This window comes from Monodon monoceros, unplaced genomic scaffold (genome assembly GCF_005190385.1).
Source record: "Monodon monoceros isolate NGI ecotype Baffin Bay Population unplaced genomic scaffold, NGI_Narwhal_1 Super_Scaffold_7, whole genome shotgun sequence".
Lineage (NCBI taxonomy): Eukaryota > Metazoa > Chordata > Mammalia > Artiodactyla > Monodontidae > Monodon > Monodon monoceros.
The window spans coordinates 55147319-55173006 of record NW_021703784.1 but is presented as its reverse complement, the minus strand read 5'-3'; the positions used below and the strand labels follow the sequence as shown (position 1 = coordinate 55173006).

General features: G+C 55.4%; 1 protein-coding gene across 2 annotated transcripts in view; it reads right to left on the bottom strand.

Annotated features, from left to right (window-relative positions):
- GDPD5 (glycerophosphodiester phosphodiesterase domain containing 5) overlaps nucleotides 1-24757 on the bottom strand; it is a 90280-nt gene extending 65523 nt beyond the window's left edge. For both annotated transcript variants that reach the window (XM_029207712.1, XM_029207715.1), the window contains exon 1: nucleotides 24073-24757. The gene's annotated coding sequence lies outside the window, so the exon portion shown is untranslated. The remainder of the gene's footprint in view (nucleotides 1-24072) is intronic.
- Nucleotides 24758-25688: the final 931 nt, after the last annotated feature.

Below are 25688 nucleotides of genomic sequence, written 5' to 3'. Positions count from 1 at the left end.
CCTGCCCTGCCCTGCACATTCTTCTAGGGCGATACCACCACTCCCGTGGCTTCAGACACCCCGTCCCTGCCCGGACCAAGCGCAAGGCCCAAGTATCCAATGACCCTCTGATCATCCCCCCAACAGGGACCTCACACCCACAGTGGCCAGATGGGAACTCGTCACATTCCCCTGAACCTGCTCCTCCCCCTTTCTCCCAACTCAAGGCGCCTCCATCCTCGCAGTCTTCCAGTCCTGGAAGACCAGACTTACCCTCCCTACCTCCCCCCTCCACACACTCCCAAATCCTACCCAACACAAGCCCTGCTCTGCTCTCCCCCACCCCGTCCCCTCATCTCCCACCAAACGTCCCTCACGTCCCTCTGCTCAGGCTCCTCTTGCAGGAAGCCCTCCTTGACTCTCCTGGCAGACTCAAGCCGGCCTTCTTCTGTTTCCGTGTGCCCTGTACAGCCCTAGTTCAGCAGCCACGCTGGTGATGGCCAAAGGCTGGCTCCAGAAGTGCATGGCCAGGGCCTGGTCTGACTCTGGGTCCCGGCACCCAGGCGGAGCTCAGCACAGAGGGGCCCCAGGAGAGGTTTCCCAAATCTGGGAATTGTCTTTCTGCTGAACTTGCCCCATCAGTGAGGTCTGGATCTCCCCACAGCCCACAGGCCCTCTTTGTTCTGCTAAAACACATGACCACTTACTCCCCTTTTAGAGGCACTCTAACCTGTCTGCCTTTACAAGGTGTCACACAGGGCCTGCAAATGTGTATACGTAGACATACAAAAATACACCAAGCGCACACTCCCAGACAGACCCAGGCAAACACTCATGCTTACTCGGTGCAAGCACACAAGCTCATGGAATACGTGCAGATGTGCAGACAGGCCCGCACAGACACAGCTTCCTGGAAGTAGCATGCCTCCTTCGGGGCACCAGCCTCCCTGGGCATCATGGGCTCCAGGAGTCAAGGTTGGCTTGGCCGGGGCTGGATCTCATGGATGCAGTGCAAGGGTCTGGGGAATGCCGGACCCTGGAGGACCTCTATCTGCCTCAGCCCCTCCTTCCCTCTGTTTCCACAAACTCTTCCTCTAGGAAGCCCTCCCTCATCATGTCCTTCCTCTCAGCACTAGGGGAGGAGGCTGCCCGCATGGGGGATGCTCCCTGGATCCCACCCCAATCTTTCCCTTGGACCCCTTCTCATATATTATACAAGGGAAGGGCTGCACCAGCCGAGTCACAGCTCAGAGCTTTTAGGATCAAGATCCCCTCTTTTCCCAGCCCTAGTCCTGCCCTGCCTCCAAATCACGGCTCAAATGTCCATTCCGAGTAACCCTTGGCAATTCCCTTTCCAGGTGCAGCACCAGCATCAGAGAGCTAACAACTCAGCACTCGTGGGTTCATCTGATCCTCAGGACAGCCCTGCTGGGGTCGGTGTTCTCACGCTCCTTTTACAGACGAGAAAACTGTGGCTCAGAGAGACGAGGTGACTTGCCCAGGGCTACACAACTGCTAAGACTTTCTTTTCTTTCCTTGAAACCATATTCCCAGTCATGACCTCTCTCAGGAGGGAGCAGTGGCCTTAGAGGGGGGCTGGGAGCGGTGGGCGGAGGGCCTGGTGGGGAGGAGTCCTGAGCGCCACCACACGTAGCTGCAGCCGCAAGAAGGGCCCGAGGTGGGCTCCTTAATTAACTTGCCGCGGGATGTGAAGCGAGTCACTGGGCCTCAGTTTCCCCACCTGTGATGTGAGAGGGGGCTGGATACCACAACCCTTGGCGTCAGTTCCATCTGGACCTTGCAAGGTTGCAGAGGAGGAGGGCTGTTGGAAGGGGAGACCACGAGGGGTGCAGGGGCTGTTCTCCACAATGGGGTGGGGACAGAGGAGGTGGCCACTGGGTGTTCTCTGGCCCTGCTGGTTGCCCCAGGGTTGGCTGCCAAGGCAGTCACCCCCCCAGAGGGTGGTAACCTTCTACCTCCCTCTGCAGAAGAGCTAATCAAAGCAGAGAAAAAAATGGCAAAGTATCCCATATACCGGAAGGGGTGGGAAAGCAAGCCAGGGGGATGCGCACAGCACATGCAAAGCTGAGGCAAACGCCCCAGACGAACACCTGGTATGAGCCCCATCATTCCTGTCCTCTCTCCCTACACCCCTGCCCCAGTCCTGCTGATTCCACCTCAGAAGTGGCTCCTCCAGTAGAGCACTCCAGCCCCTCATACTTCAGCCAAGGGCCTCCCTGGGACCTATAGGAGCAAACATACCCCATATACAAAGCTTTTCCTAACTAGGCCTCAATTCACCTTCCTGGCCTCCCACACAGGGGAGCTAAGTCCCTGCCCCAGGGACTCCACTCTCCAGCTCCAAACCTTTACACAGCTGGTTCCCTCTGTGTGGAATGTTGACCCCCTATAGATCCCTCAGTACCCAAATGGGAAATGCTGCTGGTTAATGAACTGACTTCTATAGTGGGAATCAGGTCCTAAAGTCAGCACACCACAAGTAAGTTGCATACGGTCAAAATCACCCTTGACTATATATAGCTATCATTTATTTACAATGCCTAGGCATTGTTCTAGATATTTCCTGTGTTTTGATTCATCTAACTCTTACAGCTCCAGCCGACTGTATTTCCAAAGACATCTGCAGCAATATCTCCCATCCCACACGCTCTCCTTATAACTCTGTCGTCCCTCTTGCCATGGAGAGGTGGGGTCTATGTTATCACCCCCCCGCACTTGAATCTGGGAGGGCTTGGGACTAATGGCTAAAGTGACACTACGAGACTTCCAAGGCCAGGTCATCAAATGTGATGTATACTGTGGGGAAGCTCAGATGAGCTCGCAGACAGAAACAAAGCCCTGAGACCACATGAGTAACCATGAGCCAGAACTGCTCAGCTGAGCCCATCTTAAATCCTGACCTATAGAAACCGTGGGGTTAAAGTGATTGTTCTTGCATAAAGCCACTAAGTTTCCAGGTGATTTGTTATGTAACAGCAGTAACCGGAACATCATTATCCCATCTTTAAAGAAGAATCTGAGGCACAGAGAGGTTAAGCAACTTGCCCAAGGTCACAGAGCTGGTAACTAGCAGAACCAGGATTTGAGCCAAGGCAGTTTAGCCCCAGAGTCCACACTATTCACTGCCATGCCATACTAAATGCCTCCAAGGTCTGATTGGTCTCCAGGACCACAGCAGGCCTCAGGGAGTGGTTGCTGAATAAATGACCAGGGAAGGGATAAACAAAGGAACAGCTGAATGAGTGTGAAAAAAAGCAGAGTGAGCTCCCAGGTGCAAGGCAAGGACCTTAGATGAGCCTGAACCATGTAAATGAGTCTGACAGGAGCCCCTTGTCACCTGGAGAAGGCGGTGATCAGAGGAGCCTGGCAGATGCCACCCACCTCTGCCTTTCACAGATATGCCTGAGATGCTCGTCTTCCTGCTCCCTGCCTCCCTCAGCCCTGCATGCTGCAGAATTATCCCCTGGAGAGCCAGTCCCTCCTAAGAACAAGGCCTGTGGATCCTGGAGCCTGCAGCGGGAAGGTTCCCAGGCTGGGAGGCTGGAGACCTTGGTCTCATCCCAGCATGGCCAGGGACTGTCTGTGTGAACTTGGGTGAGTCCCTGACCCTCTCTGGTCCCAGGTGATCTCCAGTGACACTGTTCTAAGGCTCATCAGATGCTCAGCTGCCCTGGCGGATGAGGGTCAAGGTGAGCTTCAGTATGTGGGTCCTGTGAACCCCGAAAGGGATCTGACCCTAGGAGGAAAGTGGATAACAAGAATGAATCCCCCACCACTCACCGGGAGCTCGCCGTGTGCGGGGCATCTTTCCGTGCATCCTTGCAGCAACCTCATTAGGCACAATAGCAAGTGACGAAGGACCCAGACCTACCACTCAAGTGATGCTGGAAGCCAGGATCTGACCCAGGCCCATGAAACTTCAAAACTTCCGCTCTTTCCCCAATAGCAAGAGACAGAAGCAACCTAAGTATCTATTGACAAACAAATGGATAAACAAAATGTGGTATACACATATGATGGAATGTTATTCGGCCTCGGAAAGGAAGGAAATCTTATCAGGTGCCACGACACGATGAGCCACGAGGACACGATGCCAAGTGAAATAAGCCAATCACAAAGAGACAAACACCGCATGATTCCACTTATATGAAGTATTTAGAGGAGTCAAATTCATAGAAACAGAAAGTAGAGTGGCGGTTGCCAAGGTCTGGTGGGAGGATGGGGAGTTGTTGTTTAGCGGACACAGAGCTTCAGGTGTTTGAGATGAAAATGTTCTTGAGACCTGTGGTGCAACAATGTGAATATAATCAAGACTACCAACTAGACTCTTAAAAATGATTAAGGTGATAAATTTTAAGTTAGGTGGTTTTAAAAAAAAAAACACCACAGTTATAAAAAGATTCCCACTCTTGGAGTAGAGAGGGAGATTAGGAGACGTTTTGTGGGGGAGAGTCCGGGCAGGCTTCACAGAAGAGGGGACATTTAAGTTGGGCAGGGTCAGCGCAAGCATAGATGAGTCTGGGGCACTACAGACAGAGGCTCGGGCCTTTGGCCCTTGCCTCCCTGCCTGCCAGGATCCAGCTGACTCCATCCCCCGGCCAACCCCAGGCCCCCCAGATCTCCACACAGAGGCAGCACCCCACAGGGAAGCAAGCATCGGCCTGGACTGAAGAAGGGATTTCTTGAACACCTACTATGTATGTGCTCTCAGGCCCACTTACTTCATGACCCTGTCCTTCTGGGGACTCAGTCCTCCCGCTTGTACAATCAGAAGGTGACCTGGAATTCCTTCCAATTCGCACACTGGGAATAATCTCTGAGGGGGAGGGGAGGTGGGAGGCATCAGTGACCTGCCGAGAGGGGGACCAGGACACTCCTGGTCAAAAGCCCAGGAATCAGAAGCTGCGGCCTCATGATCCCACCCCAGGCAGCCTCTGCTCACTTCAGAGTGGGAATCTGAGACCCAAGGGATTCGGTTTCATTCCAACTCTACAAACAGGGGTCTGTACCTACTATGTTTGTGACAGGATCACAATCTAACCTCCCAATCCAGTACTGGAGCAACACAACTGCACTGAGGGACAGCGTCCTCCGTGCCCAGGGCTCTCTCCAAGAATCCCACTCTCACCTCTCCCCTGACTCAGGAACCCTTTGTCCCCAGAAAGAACCAGGTAGGACAGTCCTTGGTTTCAATCCCAGCTGTGCCAAGCACAAGCTGGGCCTCAGTGTCTTCGTCTGCATTGTGGGGATAAGGACACCTCCCCTGTGAGGGTTAGAGGAGGCGAGGGCACAAAATTCTGAGCCCAAGGTCTGGCATGCAGTAGGTGCTTAATAAATGGCCACCATCATTGGCTCTCTCTTTGAAGACAAAGCCATTTTCATTGATCTGTTTGTTCCTCTCAGAGGCTGGTTTGTTTGTTTGAATTCTTCCCAGAAGAGATTTTCCCTGGCACTCCTGGGGAATGCTGAGTGATGCTCCCAGCCAGCCCCAGGAGGGAGAAGGGAGGAGCAATGAGCTTTACTTGATGGAAAAAGTCAAATCATCACCATGTGGAAACGGGAGACAAGCCCTAGGGAAGCCCGTCGGCTGTCCCAGCACCCTTCACCCACCCTCTCCCTCCACCACCCAGGAGGACCCACGGCAACCCCAGATCCTGCTTCATAAGCTCCCTGAGGCCTGGCTGGGAGGCCTGATATGATCAGGTTGCTACTTAAATGGCACAAAGCCTTCTATTCTTAGCTGAGCAGAGCCCTAGCTCCCTCCCAGCTGCCTGTCAGAGCTACCCGCCGTGGGGGTGTGGGCCTGGGGCTCAATCATGACCACAAAGAGGCGAAGGGCGGCCTTGTGACCTGACTGAAGCCCGAGGCCAGCACGAGGGGGCTGCAGAGTAAGCCCGCGACCCTGGGGTGTCCAAGGGGTCTGCAGAGGGGCTACATAAGGCTGGTTGGAGATCTGGATCAGATGACTCCTAAGGTCACTTCTGACTCTCAAAGTCTTGGTTTCAAAGGGCCAAGATTCTGAGGTTCCATAATCCAATGCTTCCAAGATTTGGGAAAAATTCTGTAGTTCTAAAGGATCAAGTTTCCAAGACACCGAAGAAGACTGGAGGCTGGCTCTGGTGCGTGCATGTCCCCGTCCGTTTAAGAGGCAGAGGATACTCAGCTCCATCCTCACCCTGGGGCGCCTGGCACGAGTGACACATACAGCCCCGGTGGGCTCAGCGCTGAGGTCAACAATGCTCCCTGGCCGCCCAGGTCTGCTGGGGGCAAGAGTTCTTGGGGAATTTCTGGGCGCTGCTGGAGAAACTGGGAAAGGAGGAGGGGACAGGCTGAAGCTGCCCTGAGGCCCACCTCACCAGACAGTGCTGGGCAGGGCGTCCACTATCAGTGTCTGCCCTGTGCTAGCAGGGCCGGCATACTCCCGTCAGACAGGCTTGGAGAGGCTGGGGGACCTGTCCAAGGTCAAGGCTGGGACATGGAGGGTGAGAACTCCAGGCCTGGCTGGCTTCAGAGATCATCCCTCGCCTCACACTGCTTCATGTTAGCCCACAGCTTCCTGGGATCGCCTCTCCCAACATCCTCTTTTAGATGCAAAACTGAGGTCCAGAGAGAGAAAGGTCAGGTGCTCAAGGTCGCAGGGAACTGGTAGCAAGCCAGGCAGAATTGTTCCCACTGACTGTCCCCCATCCCCTGACCAGGTGCCTGTCACTGATCCTTCTCTGGATCCTCCCTTTCCTGCCCACCCAGATCCGGGCTACTGGGGCAGAGCTGTCTCCTGCTCCTTCGGTCCCCAGCACAGCAACTGCTCCACAGGGTCATCTGAGGGATGAGCTGAGAATCAGGGGATAGGATGGTGGGCCACAGCCTCATGGCCAAGGCTGGCCAGCTGAGCACAAGGGTGACATGGTCTGGAGAGGGCTGACCCTGACACATGTCGGGAAGTTCACAGGGGCACTTGTCAGGAATACTCAGAGGTTAATTAACCAGCTGTCCCATTAAGCAAAGCAAATGAGGCTCCACTGAGCTGACTGTCGCAGAGCCTGCTGGTCACCAGAATGGGGAACAGTCTCGGCTTCCTGAGCCACTGGCCTGCACCCCAGGCCACCCTCCCCCAAGCACCCACTATGTATCAGTAGTGCTTTTTGTTTTCCAATAGAGTTTACAGGTAATTTCTCATCCAAATCTCACAACCCTGAGGGTTAGGTGTCCTTTTACAGGAACAAGGAGACCACCCTAGGCCACTGGCGAGCACGCAGAATCTGGACTCACACCCAGGGCTGCTGGGCTGCCTGGTCCCAGAGACGAGTTCCTAAATGTCCCGGCGAACTAGAGCCTCCTGTGCTGGGCTCATGAGTGTGAGAATGTATCTAAGCTGCACTGACCATTTCATGGAGGCTTAAGTGAAATTTCCTCTTTCCTGCTTACAGAAATCACAGGTCAAGTATCTAAAAACCCACTGCTTTGCTCTGGGCTGGAATTAAATCCTTTCTGCCAATAGGTGGCCTACTACATGCCCAGCACCCTAGTAGGTGTTCTACCCACTGGGTGGTTTGATTTGACCTCGCACCAACCTTGTGAACTTCAGCCTAGGCTGAATCTCAGACTGGTCATGTCACAAATCCAAGGTTGCACAGGCACGGGGTGGAGCTGGGACAGGAATCCAGGTGTGTCAGGGCTTTTTTTTTTTTTGCAGTACATGGGCCTCTCACTGTTGTGGCCTCTCCCGTTGCGGAGCACAGGCTCCGGACGCACAGGCTCAGCGGCCATGGCTCACGGGCCCAGCCGCTCCCCAGCATGTGGGATCTTCCTGGACCGGGGCACAAACCCGTATCCCCTGCATCGGCAGGCGGACTCTCAACCACTGCGCCACCAGGGAAGCCCGTGTCAGGGCTTTTTAAGGTCGGAGAGGGGGACAGATGTTTATGTTCACTGGGCTCTTCAGTAAACTGTTTAAGTTTATGCTGCTACTCTACTAGTATCCTGCTCCTTGCCTGCCCCCCCCCGCCCCCAACTCCATGCCAGCGGAAGCCAAGGGAGCATCCGTGATACCTCCGGGGCCAGCCGATCCCAGTCTGCCTCCAACCCCCAGCCCTGGTGGGGCCAGACACCATCTAGGAGACACTTAGGGACAAGGGCATTGAGAGGGACCCTCAGAACTCTTGGGGAAAGGAGGCTGGGTACAGCCCAGCCCTGCACCCCATCCTGGGCAGGGTGGCTTTGACTAAACGCTCTGTGTGACAGGCTGTGGGCCTCCCAGAGTGGGTACCCTAGGCCCTGCTGAAATAAAGCAGCATCCACACCAGAGATCTGAGTCGCTCCCAGTGATGCCTCCTGGGAAGTGGAGGGATGGAGGGTGACAGTCTTGTTCTGCCCCCAGGGACATAGGTCAGAGTCCCCTGTATAAGACAAGCCCTGTTGGACCCAGCCTGTGAGCAGAACAGACAAGTTGGGGAGGGAGAGTTCCTGACATATGCCCCTCACCCTTCCCCAGAAGCCAGACCCAACACTCTGCAGGCCTCCGGGGTACAGCTGGGGAGGGGTGGTGTCTGGTCCCAGGGCTCAGGAGACCGGAGGGGCAGCGCCATTTCTCCTCCAGTTGGAAGGCACACAGACACAGGAGTGCAAACATGCAGGCCTGGCCTGCATGTGCAACATGTACATAATTCATGGGCTCCTATCTCTTTGGCCTGGATAAAGTGTACCCAAAAGAAGTCCACGTGGAGATTAGTGAGTGGCCACCAGGGAGCACTTCCGGGAAAGGAGTGAGTGGGCCAGAGGGCTAGAGGATTGTGTGTGTGTGGGGGGGGGGGGTTGGTTTACTATATGCCTTCACAAATTTTATCTCATTGAAATGGCACAAAAGCCCAGTGTGGGAGTTAATATTGTTCCCGTTTTACAGATGAGGAAACTGAGGCTCAGAGTTCAAGTAACTTACCCATTTTCACACAGGAGGAAGCAGCAGAACTTCCTACTCTACACCAAGCTGCTTCATGCACACAACCCTCAACCCCAGCCTGGCTCAACTCCCCTCCCCTACCCAGTCTGGGGCCTTAGAAGAGCCATCAGTGAGGACATCAGGGCACTTCATCCTGAGCTCAGCAGACTAACTGCTGAAAGAAAGAGAGAATGAGGAGCAAATTCCTCCAGCAGAGCTAGCCTGACCTCCGCCCCAGCAAACGTCTGACCCCCCCAACCAGGGAGCCTCTGCCCCTGCCCAGCTAGGGCAGCCCAGGAGACCTCGAGGCTGGGGAAGAAACAGTCTGGTCCTCCCCTGCATACATGCCAAGAATTCCTGAGAGCCCTTCAGAGCTGGAAGGGACACGCTAGGTGACCTTGCCTGATTATGAGCATGAGGAACTCAAGGTCCAGAGCAGGGAAGGACTTGCCCAAGGTCCCAGAGCGGAAGTGTCCAGTCAGTCCATAAACCTACCAGGCAGCAGCCAGGTGCTGGGGACACTAGGATGAACGGCCTGGCCCTCAAGGTGCTCCCAGTCATGCAGGCACCCACTCAGCTGGTGTTCGGACCCTCGTGAGCTGCCCCAGCCAGCTTCTCCAGCCCCATCTCCAATGTCCCCCCTTTCCTCCCTCTTGCCCCCATCACCCCGGGTTCCTCACAGTGCCCTGAAGGTGTAACCCGCCTGTTGACACCTTTGTACCTTTGTACCTTTTCCAAGAGTGTCCTCCCCGGCTGGCCAGAGCCTGCCCACCCCCTCCAGCCCCCAGGTAAACCTCTGTTCTTCTGTGTAGAGCCTCACCCCAGCTCCCTCACCCCCCAGCTCAGGCTGATGGAGCCGGAAGTGCTCCGTCCCCCTGCTTCCCTCCCTCCCTCTTCTGAGCTTCCCCACACTCCTGACAATATGTGCACTGCCTGCCCAGGGTAACTGTTCTTGGTACAACCTCCCTTACACCCCTCAGGACCCGGGACTAAAGAGCCACTGAATCACGTAACTGCGTCACCCACTCACCTGCCACGAAGATCCAGAACAATGAAAAAAAATCACTTCTTCCTTTTAAGGCTAGTATTTGTCTTTCTTTAAAAACCCTTAGTGTGCCCGGGGAAATGAAATGGAAGGTTCTTAGTCAGACACGTCTTGGCATTTCCAAACGCTGGCTCTGTGCCTGGCACACAGTAGATGTCTGAGATATGCGCGTTTGGTGGCTGAAAGAATCAAAATATCTCCACTTTCCACTTCCCCTTGCTGCCTGAAACTCCACCATTATTACCAATTCTTTCCTGGGGCAAAATGGTGCTCCCTGGGATCCTCTCTCAAAAGGCGAGCTGCCCTGGGCAAGAAACAAGCTCTAGCTGGAGGCTTCTGTGCAAAATGGGAAAGTGAGGGTTCGCTGATCAGCTCTGCCCAGTGTCTTCTCTAGGCTATCCGCCCCAGACCCTGCTCTGTGACAAAGGAGCTACATGTTCAGACAAGCTTGGGAAAGGCTGGTAGCACCCATGCCACCTGCCGGGGATCCCTCATTCATATCAACACATTAAAGGGAGAAGTCCCATTCTGACTTATGTGACCTCGCATTTCCCAAATCTGTATGCGTCCTGGGACCCCTAACCATCCCAGGAACTAGGGCTCCCCAGAGCCCTAGTCCGGGCAGTGTGGACTAGATGGTGTGCCCATGTCCACCGCAGGACAAGTATGTGCACTAAAGGGTGTTTGAGGCAAGCCCATATTCCCCCGCGATGACCATTCCAGAGGCAGAAGATCCCACCCAAGCCACTAACAACACTCCTTTGTGACAGAAGCAGTAAATGAACAGGGCATCACGTGGCTTGCAAATGGAGCCCAGAGGAGGGAAGAGGTAACAGGCCAGCCTGGAGACCTGAGTTCCCATTGCAATTCTGTGTTCACTGCTGGCCACTAGGCAAGGGACCTTCTCCTGCTGAGCTCTGCTTTCATTGTCTGCAAAACAGGGATAATGCCGTTCTCAGGGCTGTTGTGAAAATGCAGTGTGGTACTGCAGGCAGAGGCAGATATAAACTGTAAAGTCCTGTACTGGCATTTGCTATGTACATCATGATTTCCCTGCATGTGCTGCCAGGTGGGTGTGGTCACGTCTTGATTGATCACAAGCCACTGCAGAGGTCCTCAATCAGGATGGATGGATGGATGGATGGATGGATGGATGGATAGATGGAATTCCTAGCAAGACCCAGGGTCAACAATGGCTGGTTGAATAGTTATGAATGAATGAATCAATGAACCAATTCTAATAAGCTCAATTGTCCCATTTCTCAGTCCCCAGCTGGTAGAAACAGCAAATTAGGAAACACACACAAGAGCAAGAGGGGAGGAAAAAGAGATGCCGGGCTGCTGGAGGCAGGTCTGTGGGCAGCAGAATGAAGGGGCAGGGGGAGAAGAGTCAGGAACCTACAAAGGCAGAAGCTGCTGCTGAACAGGCGAGCAGCCCAGGGCCACGGGGTGCAGGGACCAGCTGGTCTCGGCTGTCCCAGCAGCTCAGTCAGTGTTCACAGGGCCCATCCTGGGACTTTAACCACGTGGGCCTCGTGCAGGGAAAGGAAGCGATCACTCCTTTTCACAAAGGTTTCCAACCCAAACTATTAAAGGGTTGTTTTTAAAGGGAACAGGGAGCAAGAGGAAGCCTCAGGGACATAAGCCGTAGCTGCCTGAAAAAATACTTCTTACATTTTTATACCATCTCATCAACATATTCAGGTACAGGATAAACATTTTTAAAGTGCCTACTGTGTGCCAGGCAAGTGCTGTTAGGCACTGGGGGGAGGGGACACAAGGCCTCTTCAGTGTCACACATTAAAGACCTGGATAGATCAATGAGGTGTTGGGTCACTTGAGGACAGAGAAGGAGGTGTTGGAGCAAAAAGGCCACAGGCAGGAAGTCTGGAGGATGAAGCTAAATCACCACGTGACCTCAGGCAAGTCACCTTCCTCCTCTGAGCTTCTACATTCCCATCCATAAAGTGGGGAGGATGATAAAATAAAAAAATCACAAAAACTACTACATTGCACCAGGCACTGGACCAGTGCTTACAGACCTTATCTAATGTGCACAGCCAGCAAGATAGCTGTCGCTATTTGTTGCGGGGGGAACGATTGTCCCTTTCACAGATAAACACACTGAGGCTCACCTGCCTGAAGGCAGAGAGTCGGTGGGAGCTGGAATTTAAACCCAGGTTGGTCTGACTCCAAAGCTCACCCTCTCCGGCCCTCCCAAACAAGTCCCACACCGCCTCTCACAGATTGCCGGGAGGATTCGGTGACATCATGAATATCAAAGCGCTTTATAAAAGGTAAACTATCATGTGTCCAGAGCCAACAAGAAATCAGTCTTGATCCTCCACAAAAGCAAACACTAAAGTTCACAGGGGCATTCAGAACTGGCCGCAGCCCAGAACTCCTGGGTTCCTGATCCCTGCACCTCCTTGGCCAACTTCTTCCCAGGGAAAGGGCAATCCCAGGAGCCCCAGCTAACTCCCCACAGCCCATGGGGCCTCCTCCTAGACCAGAAATGGCCTCACTCCTGACCACCTTGTGTTCCACCCTGCTGAGGACCCGGAGGGCATGGCTGGGCCCGGGGGCCCTGGGGGCTGTGCAGAACCAAGAGCCCCAGGCTCCTTTGCCCTACTGACATGCTGGTCACCTAATCTCTCTGAGCCTTGGGTTTCCCACCCACAGAGTGGGGGATTAAAGGAGACTTCACATGGGAAAGACTCTACTCCAAGGAGGGACTCAACAAACATGACTGACCTTTGGTTGGATGAGTTTAACTGGGTGAGCCGGAGGAAATCCAGGCTCTCAAAATCCCTGGCTGAGGAGGCAGGCGCTACCCCACCCACCAGGAATCCCCCATCTATCTAACTCGCCACCTGCCCTTGGGAGCCCTGGCCCGAGAGGTGGACGCAGCTCCTACCACCTCCGGCACCAGCAGGACCCTAATCTGCTGGCTTCCCAGGGTGGCTGGGGCCCAGGTACGTGAAAGGGAGGAAAAGGGGCTTCAGATGAACTGCACTCATCTTTACTGGAGACACCTGGGCCCCAGGGGACAGACATCCTCACAGGCCTACTGTGGCCCAGAGAGGTTGCTAACTGGCTTCAGGCCACACAGCAAGTCAGGAGTCAAGTGGGTGCTGGGACCCAGGCCTTCTAGGCCTAGCCCAGGGTTCTCTCCACTGCCCCAGGGTCCCAGTTTTGGAGCATGGGTAAGACTCAGAGAGGAAGAACAGTGAAAACAGTCAAGATGAGGCACCCACCCCCACGGCATGCCGGTCAGGAGGCCTTGGCCACTGACAGCGGGGCCCCCAAGACACAAGGTGAAAACCAACACCCAGTTGCTCTGCTGTTGCCTGCCTCGCTCACTGCAGGTACTGACGGGGCACATTTGTATAGAGAAAGGGCTCAGTCTGCTTCTGCAGAGTCCTCAGCAAGAGGAAGGAGGTTCCAACTGCAGCATAGTGGATTTAAATTAGACACAAGAAAGAACTTCCTTAGGCGGCATTAGAAATGAACGGTGCGCAGAGAAAGGGAGCAGGATGAACGTGGTTATGGAGTCGCTTGTGGAATACAAGATGCTATCTCATCCATTATGTCCTTTTAGCTTCAAAACAGACCTGGAAGGTAAGTGTGGCTGTCCTTATTTTCTAGGTGGGCAACTGAGGCTCAGAAAGTTTAAGTGACTTGTGCAGTGTCTTCAAAGCTCTGCTCTAAAGAGGTAGAGCTGGGCTTTAAAGCCAGGACTGACTCGGAAGCCCACACTCCTCCCTTCTCAGGAAGGCCTCCGAGATCAAGGCGCTACCACACCCACCACGGGCATCTCACCGCTCCTCCTCAGACACCCAGGGCTGAGTTGTCAGAGGTGCCATGAGCATTCCCGCCAGGGAGAAGAGGGAGTGCTCAGTGGTGGCCAGCTAAAAGGAAAGGGCTCTGCATCCCAGGCCTGCCCTGCTGCCCCCAAGACGCCACGCCCCAGGGGCCTCACCGATGCTTTCCATGCCATGTGGCCTGACATCTTCTGTCTGTGCACCTGAGCTCACCTGACACCAACCTCCCCGTACATAGCCTTTGCCCCACTCCGGAGGTAAGGCTATCTCCAGCAAGGCCACCCTGGAAGCTACCTGCACCTGATTTGGGGGAGGAGGCATGGGCCAAGGAGGGCCCCTGGGGTCCCTGCCTGCTCTGCAGCAATAGGGTGGAGGGGAGGCCTGGCTCCTCCAGCCACGCTCAGCACTTTGTGAGTCACTGTCCCAGCCCTGGAGGGCTTAGTCCTGTTCTACTGCTGGGGAAACGGAGGGTCAGAGCAGCCAAGCCACTTGCCCACAGTCAAAGAATAAGAAATAATTCAATTAGAAACCGAGCCATGATTCAAACCCACATCGGCCTGATTCCAGAATCCAAGTGTTTCGCCAGCACATCACTCTGCCTTTGACTGCAGCTGCTGCTCGCTTGCCACGGCCCCTAGGGCCACATCTCCATGCTTTATACTCACCCTTCCCCCATCCTGGGATGCCTTTCCCATCTAATCTGAGCCAGCAGAGTTCCTAGCCTACCTTCAAGACTCATTTCAAATGCCCCCTTCTCCATGAAGCCCCCCCCGATTTCTCTCATTCTCATCTGACCCCCTCTGTTTTCGTTTGTCTCCTGCTCGGAGCTGCCTGGCCTGCCCTGTGAGGAAGAGACCTGGCCTGTGCCCCAACCACTCCCTGCCCCTCTGGCCTCAGGGCTCCTCCGGAGCAGCGACACCAGTGTCCTCTTCCTCCCAGCTCCCGGCACAGACTGGGCAGCAGAACTTGGGGACATCTTGTCCAGCTGCTTTCTTTCACAGACGGGGACACTGAGGCTTGACAGAATGAGAGGCCACTTCTCACAGGACACGGTTTGCGGGAGAGGACTGGGGGGAGGGGGTGGATAGCTGACAGGTGAGTGTCCATAATGGGGCCAGGCTGTGGGGAACGGTCACAGCCTCATCACTGGGGCAGAGTCTAGACTGAAGGCGGTGACGGTCCCCATCCTCTCATTAAAGGTCCGGCCACACTGTGGGTTCTGGGCTCCCACTGTATTATTTGTGATCATGGTAAAAGCTGTCATTTACCGGGCACTTCCTGCTCGCCAGGCACCGTCCTAAGCACTTCCGCTCATTCATTCATCAGTCCTCACAACAGCCCTATGAGGTGCTCTCTGTTATTCCCATTCCAAACATGAGGAAACCCGGGCACAGAGAGATTAAGGGCCACATCGTTTACTTCCCCAGCCGTATTATGGCAGAATCAGGATTTCAGGAAAAACGTCTGGTTTCAGAGCCTGCGTTCTAACTGCTACTCCATGCTTCCAGACAAAGAGGGACAGAGACACAGCCTGGAAAAAACTCACAGCCAGGTCCTCTGAGGACCAGTGGCGGCAGAGCTGGGCCAAGTGGTGGGCGTGGTGGCCAGGGGCCTGGGAACCAATCTCAAAGGGGTGCTAAGGCACCTCTGGAAAGATGGGTTCCCCCAGAACTCCTCTCCCTGAGAGGATGTGACAGTTGGGATGCTTTGGTTCATCTCTGGGGTGGGGGCTGAGACCCCCTTTGCAAGGGATAAGCTCAAGTACCAACAGATGAGCCTTAAACTGCATCCCAAGGAGGGTGAGTCCAGTGGGCCTCATGGCTTTTGACTGACAGAGTGAGGAATGCCTTCCATTTGCCTCTCTGGGCCCAGTCCCCTCTACGTGGGGCCCCAGAGGCTGATCTCAACGGACTGCCTTGGGTTAATGTGTCGTTGGCTTCCAGAAGGTTCACCCAGAGGGAAGCCCCAGTGGGAGACTGGAGGAAGGAGGAAAGAGAGTGGAGGTTTTATTCCCCTGCCAGGTCTCCTGGGTTAACAGGGTCCCTTGGCCACAGCCTCTGTCCATACAGCTGACACCCTCCTCCAGGGCAACTGCAGCTCTGGGAGGTAACTGCCCCCAGGTGCTGCACTCCCTTTGTTGGTTTGCTCCACCCCACTGTCTGGAGCAGCTCACCCTGGGCTGATATACCCTCTCTGGCGGGGCCAGAGCAGAGACCAGGTACTGTCGCCGGTGGCCCCTTTCTGCAGTCTTCTCCTCGACCTCAGAGCCTCCTTTAAAAGTGCATGGAACAAATGATTACACAATCGCGGTTTGCAGCGGTGCCCCATCCTAATCCTGCAGGCCTCCACTGTCTCAGCCCGGCCTGGCCCAGCAGGCCATGAAGGGAGGGGCAGGAGGCAGAGTTCAGTGAGGACAGCCACGGCCAGTGTGAGCGCTCACTGTATGGTAGGCACTGTGCACTACACACCAAGCACTGCATTCACTTCTTAAAACCCCCCCAAGGAGGCCAAGGAGGTATGCCCTATTTGTGCATTTTACAGAAGAGGAAACGGGTGCTCAAAAAGCTGAAATGACTCTCCCAGGGTCATATTTCCAGTAAGTGACAAAGCCAGGACTCAAATTCAACTTTCTCTGCCTCCAAAACCCATCCTGGTAGCTACCTTGAAATAATTTTATTGGATTGGCTTTCAACAGAGACAGCTGACTTAAATGGGGTCAATTATTGGTGAGGGCCACACAGAGGCCTCCAGTGTCTCCCCAGTACCCTCCCCCGAGATGAAAAAAACCCTCTGGCGTTCTTCAGTTCTCCCAGGTGGGACGGGGGCCCCAAGTGGGTGGCGCAATTGGGTGTCCGAGTTGGACAAACAAGCAGATCCAGACAAGGCTTCATTGTTAAGGAGAGCCTGACTCTTTGGCCATTTAAACAAAACCAAGCAAGACAAAATGCTTGCTGCCTTATCTCTTAGAGAGAAGGGGGATGGGAAGGGCCCCAAGACTGAGTGTTGATCCTTCCCCCGCCAGCCTCAGGTGGTTGGGGCACTAGAGAGAGCACTGCAGGGGGGGTCCAGGGTCCGAGTCCAGCAGACTCTGCCACTGTCTGTGACCTTCTACTGCACACTGCCGACGTGTCCGGTACTGCACCACCGGTGCCTTCTGCGCACGGCCTCATTTGGTCTCTATGAGAGATTATTGTTATTCCTGTTTTCAGACAAGGACACTGAGGCTCAGAGAAGACACCCAAGCAGAGAGCAGAGGGGTGTTGGAACCCAGATTTATCGGATTGCAAAGTCTTTCCACTTCCCTGTTTCTCCAGGGAGAGCAATACCGCAGAGGAGGGAGCAGCCTGGAAGCAATGAGCTCCGGGTCCTGGGGATGTGCAAGTATAGTCTGGGGATGCTGTAGGAGGCATGCTGCAGGAGGTGGCCAGGTGGTTCTGAATCTTGGCTGTGCTTTGACATCACCTGCAAAGCTTTAAAAACTATTGATGCCTGGGTCTTGCCCAAATTTTTTCTTTTAATAAATTTATTTATTTACTTTTGGCTGCATTGGGTCTTCCTTGCTGCACGCGGGTTTCTCATTGTGGTGGCTTCTCTTGTTGTGGAGCACAGGCTCTAGGCACGCGGGCTTGCCCGAATTTTTAAAAGTTCCCTAGATGATTCTAATGTGTGCAGCAAATTTGAGAGCCGTGAGCCCAGATGCCCACTACAACCTCTCCCACCCCACACCTCTTGAAGGAAAGAAGGGCTTTGTTACTCTGACCCATTTACGAGAGGGGCAAAAAACAGGCAAAACGTAAGGGCTGAGGTCGTGTCCTCGGGGCCCCACCACCAGCCACCGAGTGTAGGCAACATGAGGGGACCCTGACTTCAGAGGTGAACTCCTTTAAGATACTTGGGGGGTCCTGGCTCCCTTGTCAGTGGAAGAAAACTTTCCCTTTGAGCCTCCTGGGTGGGAGGGTGAGGCAAATTCTTCATGGCCTTTTTTTTCCTCTTTAGCAGAGTTCACTCATTCAAAAGCTAAACAGCTGTAGGATTAATGCTGGAAGACCACCTCCGCCGGTGGGCGTGTTTGGGAGCAAGAAGATAAAAGAACTCCGAGTGAGGCCTGTTTATTCTTTTCTGTAGGAGATTTGGTTCTAGGCCTGGGAAGAGCTGGGACTCTCAGACCTCGGCCCACACTTCCTCCCACCTGCCTTCCTTGTGCCCTCCAGCAGAATATCACAGATGGCAAGACAGCGTGGGGTGGTGGGAAGAGGGAGGCCTGTGGAGTCCAGCAGACGTGGGGTCTGCCCAGACGCTCCTCCTAGCCAGCCACCCTGGACAGGAGCCACTCCTCTCTGACCTCATGCCTCGTGCTGACCTCACAGCGGTGCCCGGGTGCGTGTGCGCACATGCGTGTTAAATGATACTTTCCAACTTAGCGCCAGGAGCACCACCTCCAGGAAGCCTTTCCTGACTCCCTCCCTGCCCAGCACTGGACAAACCCAGCCCCTGGCCTTCTCTGCCACATTCTGTCACATTCAGTGTCGTCACTGCTTCTGCGTTCTCCCCTCCTGATGAGGTCATTCATTCATTCATTACACAGAGCAGCCGCCCTGTGCCTGGGATTCATTCCATATGCACTTCCTGAGCACCTGTCCTTTCAGACTCTGCTAGGAGATACAGGCAACAACAGCTAATATGCAGAGTGCTTATCATGCACTGGGTATTTTTCTGAGTGTTTTACATGTATAATGCATTTAATCCTCACCACAACTAAAACTGTCCCCATTTTACAGATGGGGAAACTGAGGCCCAGAGAGGTTAAATCACTTGCCCAAGTCACACGGCTAGTAAGCGTGCACTCGGGCTGTGATCTGAGCATTGCCCTCTACCACCATCTACAGATGTCGATGGGACCGGCCCCCGCCTTGGGAGCTCACTCTTCACAATTTGGAAGTTTGGTATCTGTGTTTACTTGTTGAATGTCTATTTCCCCCACAGACCAAAACCTCCCATCATGTTACGTTTTGTAATGTGTAATCATGTGTGTGTGCAGGGGGAGAGGGAGACCAAATGAACACTGCTGCCCTTGAAGGAATCTTCTAGCACGTCGCAGCATCTGCTACCTGGACCCAAGATGGCTCCTCCCAACGGCGTCACTCCTGCCGCTAAGGCCTGAGAAGAACCAGGTCCCTTAGCTTGGGGCCTGCTCACTGGGAAGGCGGTGGGAATGGCAGCTCTCCCAATCCCATCTGACAGAGTCCCCCCCAGGCGGCCAAGTGTCCTCCTCTGGGAAGCCCTCCTTGCTGCCTGGCACATCCTCCCTCCCGGCCTCACTGGATGGGCTCTTCCATCAGCTTCTTACTGAGTCACTTGATCACGAAGCTACTGAAGGGATGGGCAAGGGGACTCCCGCTGACAGAGTACCCACCTGTGTGTCAGGCCTGGCACCTGCCGCCCGTTGTCTCATTTAACCCTCACAACACTGTGGTTGCCAGTGCCACTTTACAGAGAAGGCGGCAGAGGTACAAAGGTTGAGCGACTTGCCCAAGGGGCAGCTCGCATTGCCTCTCCTGGGTAGGGGTGGGGGCAGCCACTTTGCGCCAGGCACCCTGCTAGGCACTCTGGGGGGCGTAGGGGAGAACTGGGGTGGCAGAGAATCTATTTCTGACTGGCTGGCAAAGGAAGCAGATCTACACAAGTCCAACCCACAGACCACAGTAGGCGAGTGACGGCTGTGGATCTGTAGCGGAGGAGTCCTGGAAGCTTCTGGAAGGAGGCATCTTCAGGCCTGGCTAGATTCCTCACTGCTGCACTCCCATGACCGCCACAGGAAGAAGGGCAAGCCTTGGCCTACAAAGCTCTGGTGCCCCGCGGGTACTGCCCTGGAGGCTGCAAAGGGAGGAGAAGCAGCTGCCCGGCCAGCTGCCCTGCCAATGACCCCACCGTGGCCAGGGCCGGCCTGCCTCCAGCCCTGCCAACCTGGCCTGGCCCAGGCGGCTCCCAATCACAGGGTCCTCTCTGCCCAGCTAATGACCATGCTGCCAGCAGCCCTGGCCGCCACCCTCCTTCGGGGGAGGCAGCAGCTAACTACAGAGCCTGCTGGCCCAGACAGTGGCCAGGCCAAAAATCACAGCCACCCATCACACCACATCCTCTGGCCCTGAGGCTGTGGTCTCCTCCCCTACCTTCCAGGGTCACGAAGGACACTGCAGAAGGCTGGAGCTCTGGAAGCTCAGACACCATCCCCCTCACCACAGACCCGGGGAAACAGGACCACAGCATGGGTCTGATTCACCCCAAGTCACACAGTCAGCCAGTGCAGAGCCCAAGGCCCTCTGCTCAACCCAGCACTGTCCTTCCCTAGCCCTGAGAAGAAGGCTCATTTCCAGGCTTTTTACCTCCGTAGTACGCTATTTTTACCTGCGTAGTATGCTCTAGACACTCCCCACTGTCTAGCTGTGTGACCTTGGGCAAGACAATGTACCTTTCTGAGCCCTGTCTTCCAGGGTGTAACAATAGCTACCACCCAGAGTTGTGAATGAGAGGATCTGTAAAACACTTAACACAGTGTCTGGCTCAGAATAAGTTCTCAAGAACATTAGCAATTGTTCATATCATCATCACAATATTATTAAATGAGTATGTAGATGCATTTTACAAACTGTAAAATGTGATGCAATGGTAGGTATTGTTTATTACTAGTACTGTGAAGTGTTAAAGATTCAGGGAGGGTGTGACCAGAGGGTTGGGTAATCCAGGAATGTTTCTGGGGGGATTTATGACCTGAATTAGGCCTTGACTGATGTGGAAGTGTGGAAGTGAGCAGAGCGGAGGATGGTATGGATGACCGGAGGAGCCCCATAAACAAAGGGACCACACATGATGTGTTTAGGAGACAGTGGTGAGCAATGACCAGGGGTCCATGCAGTGGCTGCAGTGGGCAAGGCCTTGAATGCACAACAAAGAGGCCTGGTCTCCATGTTACTGGTAAGAAGGAGTCACAGAGGGTTCTCAATGGGGGCCCCATGGTGCTTTCTGCAATATGAATTCTGTCTGGCATTCAAGGCCCTCCACCGTCTGGTCACTCACCCATCCCTCTTCTCCACACCCCTCTCTGACCCCACAGATCCACCATCATCATCCCAGAGTTCTCCCCACCTCCCTGCTTATTATACCATCCCACCTTCTCCACCATTAGCCCACCTCACGGTTCTCGTTCACAGTGAAACACCCTTTCATTAAGTACATTTCGTGCCATCTGCTTTACATATATGACCTCACAGTCACCCGTAACTACCCTCATTTTACAGAGGAGCGAGCAGAGGCCTGGCTGGGTCAGGTGTCTTGCTCACAGTCTCACAGTGAGTGAGTGGCACAGCCAGAATTCAACCTTGAACTGATGTCGGGACCCCTACTCTCTAAGGCAAGTTGCCTCTAGCCTTAGCCCAGACCCCTTTCTCCTTGATAAAGCCTTCTGGGTTACTCTAGTCCCCAAGAGCCTCTCCCTGCCACCCCTCCTGACCCATTTGGAATCGGAGGCCCACAGCTTGAGCCTGGTTCATTTATAGCTTGGTTTCCACTGTTTCCTACGGGTCCACCTTGCCCCCCAGTAAGAGAGCTGGGGTTGATATTAGGTCACTTTCTTCCTGTCGCCCCTTTCCCCCCCGTATCTGAGACTTTGTCTAGCACTGACGGGAACCACCTGCCTCCTCTGGTGGGGTTCAGAAGCTCAGCCGAGCACACAGCAAACAATTTCCCTAAGCCGCCTCGCAGCGAGGGGAGCCATAAATTATTCACCGCACCTTTGTGCCTAGGGAGGCCAGAGGGAATGAACACCCGCTCCCCACAATCCCAAAGAAAGCCAGCAGCCCTGGGATGAGGGGTCAGAACCCAGAGCCCCTTGCCAGGGTCCCCAAGCAGATTTCTGAGGGCTGTGGGCCCAGGGAGGTAGCATAGGGTAGCCTGACCCATACAGCTGAGCAAACCCATGTCTGTGAATCTGCAACAGTAGCCTCCATTCCAATCCAAGGCAAGTCTGAGAATTTCTCTGGATTTCCTGGTCAAAATCCAAGCTTCCTTTTCTTATAGGGAAGGAAATAAATTATCTGGCCACGTGCTGTATATTTATATCTCATTTAAAGCTCACAACAACCTTGTAAAGGAGGAATTCTAATTTACAGAGAAGCAGCTGGGGCTCAAAGGAGTGAAGTGACTTGCCCAACACCACATGGCCGGTGGGAGGAATCAGAGCAGATTCACGCCGCCTGGTCTGTCTGACTCACTGCCGTCTGCCCGTGCCGCTTAGCCCTCCCCATTGGGAGCTAGTCACCACAACGCCTTTTCCATCTGGGTAGCTTCCAGGGCACCTGGTACGCAGTCAGCACTCAGTCCCTGAAGCAAACTCCAAGGCCCTGCGCAGGAGGTTTCACGTCTCTGCCCCCCAGCTTCCCGCACAAGGCAGCCATTAGGAACAAGCCCAGTCTTGGCAAACAGCAAAAATTCTTCAGCAATTGACAGTATGCTGGATGTGATGGCTCCATTATCTGAGCAGGTAACAAACAGCCTGCCTTGACCCCATTTTACAGGTGAGGCTTGGAGCCCTGGATGCATGCAAAAGGTCCCAGGTGGCTCCCCAGCCCCATTCTGCCTCACTCCAAGTTCCAGCTCCTTTCCACCCCACCGTGAAATGAGATCACAGGTGTGAAATTATCTCATCAAAGAGCAGCTTTGTTTAGATGCAGGGATTATTATGAGAATCTGAATCCCCACGGATGGTGGGGGTGAGGCTGGAGAATCCCAAGCCCCTCAGTCACTTTCCCTTCCAGTTCCCCCAAACACTCCACCCCCAGGGACTGAGCTTCCAGCCTCCAGCCGATCTCTCCACCCTCCCCCACCTCCCAGGGGCTTTCCAAGGTGGATTCCCCCTGACTCCAGGAAGCTGGGCACAGCAGGGGTTAACCAGTCCCGGCCAAGGCCACCGGGGTTCCTACCTAGGCCACATCCCCTCCCCCTCCCCAACCAGAACAAGAGCCCACAGGGTCCATACCAAGCACTCTTTCACAACGCGCCTCTCCCTGCACAGCCCCGGGGGGCAGAAGAAGGAGCCCCTGCCTGGGAATCCAGACCCTCAGACTGTGGCCCCAGCCCTAGCAGCCCCAGCTCTGAGACCCTGTGCAACCCGCTCCCCGCCTGAACCAGAGGTGTCTTGCAGGTTCCCTTGTCCAGGAGAGGCTGAGGTCAGACCTGAGGTTGGGGCCAAAGGCTATGGGGCTGCTGGTCTGTCTCAGGCCTCAGCACCTTGCACACAGATTCTCACAACAGCCTGATACAGGGTCACCCAGACCTCACATCAGGGGTGGGAAAACCCCAGCCAGCCACCCAGAAGATGCTAACTTGGGAGGGTGAGTGGACACCTTGAAGGATGTTTGGGAAGGTTTTCTCCAAGTGTACTTCTGGCTCAACTACTCACTTGCTTTAGGACCTCAGCAATTGGCACCCCCTGTCCTCAGGCCTCAGTGTCCCCCTTACTAATGTGAAGGATGTGAGCTGGGTGAGTGCTGAGGGGCCGTATCTCCTGCAGTTCTGATGGGCTGTGACTTAGGGACCTCTACAGTGTGTTCTCCCATCAGATAAGCAGCGTGTCAGGACCTCCGGAGCGTCTTAGAGACACTGGAGTCTGGCACACAGGGTACAGGGGCAGCTGCTCTGTCAGAGAGGGAAGCTGTGGAACTGGGAAGCTTCCCACTTCTGCCCTCAACTCTGGGTCACCTTTCCTGGGAGGTGACATGACAATGGAGTGGGAGGGAAAGAGGCCAGAAGCCACGTCCCAGCCTCAGGATCAGCTCTCCGATGCCCCAGTGGCCCCCACCTCGATCCCCCCACCCCACCTCCTGCCATGCGGCTCTGCACTTCCTTTCTTTTTCTCTCCATTCTCTGCTCCTTTCCCTCTCCAGCATAACACTCCTCCCCAGTCTCAGCACCAGAGTAAAAAGAGCAGGGTCAATCAACCCCGCTGAACCTCAGTTTCCCCATCTGTAAGCGCTCTTAACAGCACACAACACCTTCTATCACACGGAGTAGTGAGCCATTTGCGCAAGGGTGGGGCGCGGAACGGCACACAATGGGCGCTCAATAAGTGCCCGTTTTCTCCCTTTTCCTCCTCCCTTTCCCGCGCCCCCTCCTAGCCAGTTCCAGCCGCAGCTAGTACCCAGTGCACACCCGCAGGTGGCCCCAGCGCTGCCGGGATGGGGTCGGAGGCCGCCCGGCATCCGGGGCTCTCTCACCTGCACTTCTCGGCTCTCTCTTGTGCTCTCTTGGGGGCAAGCGCTCAGCTCCTCGCCTGGGGCGGCAGGAAGGTGGCAGCTTCGACTCGAAGCACCAGCCCGGTCTGGTTCAGTCCGACTATCCAGCCCGCCTTGGACCCCTCACGGGGCGCTGAACCCGGGCCGGGGTTTCCTGGATGTTCGCACGGTCCCAGGTCCGAAGCACCGGATCGGAGGCAGCTGAAGGTTCGGGTTTCGGGCAACCAGAGTCTGGAGGCGTCCGGGCTGCTTTGCACTCAGTCACGGGGCTGGGGGCACCCCGTCTTAACCGCAGTCGGAGGGCTGGGAGCTCCAACACACACTATAGAAAGGCTGGGAATGAGCCCTTAACCCTAGAGCCGTATGGTGGGCCAGGAGCGTCCCTCGCCGGTGTACTGGATTAGGGTCTGGGGCTCGGGGCGCCCCGGCCACACGCCCCGGACCGCAGGGCAGGGAGCGTCCCGGCGGAACCCGGGTCTGGGACAGGCGGGGCAGGGCAGGGCGCCGGCGAGGAGGCGCGGAGCCCGGCGGGGAAGTCTTCTTAGGTTCGGATTCGGCTCGCTCTGCAAAATGGGGCGGTCCTCGGCGCGGCAGCTGACTCCAGAGCTCCGGGCCGCGGCTATACTTCCTCCTCTTTCCCCGGCTCGCTAGCCGCTCGCTCGGTCCCGCGCCGCAGCCGCTGCCACCCCCGCCGCTGTCATCCCCGCCGCCCACCCCCACAGGAGCTGCAGTCGAGCCGGAGCCGAGCAGAGCCTAGGTACTGCCGCTCAGCGCCGGAGCGCCTGCCAGCGCGGCCCCGCCCGAGCGGGGGCGGGGTCATCCTGAGGCCCCGCCCCACCCCGGCCACCGGCAAGGGGCGGGGCGAGCTCCAGATCCCCTCCCCACGGTCCCGCGCCGTCGGGCAGCGGGAGCCAATCGGAGAGTGGGAAAAGAGCGGAGGTCTGCGGAACGTGGACCCTACCTCGGAGAGGGCGGGGCAGAAGTGGAGAGGTGCCGCCCGAGAGAGGACAATGGAGGGGAAGGATGGTTTAAAGAGCTGAGAGAGAGGAGAGGGTAACCTGGGGACCCGGATGGAGGGAGAGGTGGGGAGGGCTGGTTTGTCTGGGACCTGGGGTGGGGGAGTCATGGGGTAGGAACAGGGGTCGGGGTGGGAAAAGGATTAGGATGTAGGCTAGGTGAGTTATCCGGGGTAGTGGAGTCCCCAGGGTTAGTGGAGCCCTCGGGACTGGTGGGACACACCCTCACAGTACCCTTCTCCTTCCCAGCTAATAGGGCTCAGCGCGAGGAGGCGAGCTTGGATGCAGTGAAATATTCAGGTTTCAGGAAGCGGTGAAAAACAAGTTTCTGAAGATAAAGAGCGGATCAACATTTCGCCTTTTCCAGCGCCCATCCGCTGGGAGGTGCGTCGTTGTCAGTTTTAAAAAATAACAAGTTAAGAGCAGAGGTGTGTGAGGAACACACACACACACACACACACACACACACACCCTCAAGAGTACTGAGTTCTGCCCTGAACTTCTGACCCTCCCGCCCCCCCCAGCCTTGGCGCTGGAGCTGTGTCTGATTTATCTCTGAGTCCCAAGCACCTAGCACAGGGC